Source organism: Gavialis gangeticus, unplaced genomic scaffold (genome assembly GCF_001723915.1).
Source record: "Gavialis gangeticus isolate Ggan-Ray unplaced genomic scaffold, GavGan_comp1, whole genome shotgun sequence".
NCBI lineage: Eukaryota > Metazoa > Chordata > Crocodylia > Gavialidae > Gavialis > Gavialis gangeticus.
The window spans coordinates 7,340,186-7,342,136 of NW_017729025.1; positions in this window are offsets into that span (position 1 = coordinate 7,340,186).

Genomic DNA, 1,951 nt, shown 5'->3' on the forward strand with positions numbered 1-1,951 from the left:
CAGGAGGGTGAGTTCCTCCTGCTTGTTACCCATACTACGTGTCAAAGACTAACACATGCCTGAACATGCTGCAAAGGGGTTTACAAGGCTTGGGCCAAGTGTTTCTTTCTGTTCCAGCTGTGTAAATGCAGAATAACCCCCCTGGCTTTGATGGGGGCACCGGGGTTTTATATACATCAGACAGCACTGTCGTTAGTTAGGTAGTGGTTGCCCGTTCCTGGGGTAATTCCCTCCATCACAGCCACCCCAACAGTCTCCAATTAAGACTACAGCTCAACTGTGCTAGGTGCTGTACATATCCACAGACCTTACAATCTAAATAGAGCAGCCTGGCAAAGGAAGCAACATGCTAGTATTATACAGGGGAAACTGAGGCCTGGGGCATTACATAAGTTTGCCCAAGAGGGTCTGTGGCAGAGCTGGAAAGCAAATCAGGATCTCCCAGCACAGGGCTAACACAACCCCAGGATGGAGATATCTCCATCAGCCTCACCTGGCTAGGTGTGTCCCAAGGGCAGGCTGCGGGCTGGTGCTGCTGCTGCTCAGCATCAAGTGCTGTCAGGGCAAATGCACTTTGTAAGAGGTGGGTCTTGGGCTTCGGGAGCAGGAGTCAACGGTCCTCTACCAGCTGTAACCTAACCACTGCTCTGGGATGGGAAGCGAAGCAGCGGGAGGCTGCGCTCTCAGCTTGGCTTAGTCCCTTGAGGGACTGAGGTCTGCCAGGGCAAGGGTGGCACTGGCAGTGTGAGGTCAGGGCACACCAGCTGGGCTTGGGCAGCGTATCAGGCCCACCATGCAACTCTGGCTGGTCCCATAGGTCCCAGCTAGGCAGGGTGGGCTGCAGGAGGGGGCTGCTCTCTGCTGCACATCAAGGTGCCCTTCTCCTTGGGGTAGCGCATCCTCAAGACAGGACCTGGCCAAGAGCTGTATGTGCTCCGGCTGACAGAGGGGTCTGGGGCTGGCTGAGCACCATCACTTCGAGCCCCCATGGGGACGGGGATCTGCTCACTTCCTACAGGGGATTCACAGCCTTGAGCAGCACTGGGCAAGAATATTGCCAGGCTGGTGATATTCCCTCCCACCGAGTTTCTTGGAAGACGTCGCAGCGCACCACCACGGTAGATTGGCTGAGAAGGTATCACCAACGATGCCCCTGGAAAACCCATCATATCATACGGGAAGATTACCACACCAATGCCAGCTGCAGCCAATGTTACCAGCACTGAATTGGTGACCCTCAAGCACCAACTTTGCAAAACTGTTGTGCAACCTTGTGCCATCCTTGGGAAAGCTGAGGAGCAATTTGCTCGGTAGCTATAGCCATGGTGGGGAGGGCAGTGTGCTCCCATAAACGCACGTGTACAGCTGGGCCAAGGCCAGCCCGAGATGCTGATACACAGAGTGGGCAGCAAAGGGCCCTTCTCCCCGGGGTTAGCTAAATCTTTAAACCCTCCCCTCCCACGCGGCAAGCCTATTAGCAGGGCCTTTCTAAAGGCAATCGCCTCCCGCCAGCTCTGTCCCCTCCGGCTCTTTAAGTCAAGTGGAGGGGAGGATGAAAAATGGATAAACTAGACCATCGCAATCCTATTATGCAGCACAGCCCACCCCAGAGCACACGACCTTCTGTGAAAGCTGGGCACGGCCATTACAGAAGTGCAGAGGTGGGAAGGACTGGACAGCAGGGATTTACCAGGAAGGGTGACTGTAAGGGAGGTCTCTGCTCTTTAGGACAGCTGCCAATTGGGTCAGGACCCAACAGCGGACGAGAGAGCTCCTGGCTTCATCAACCCCCCGGTCATATAGAGCCTGCAGAAGCAAAGCTTTACAAGCCACCACAACCCCCAGCAGAGTCAAAGGGCAATACTGAGGTTCAGCCCCTCCCAGGACTGGGCCCTGCAGCTGAGACACACCGGGGGCTGGCTCCCAAGTGGAAACCTGTTTTAGCCCCAAA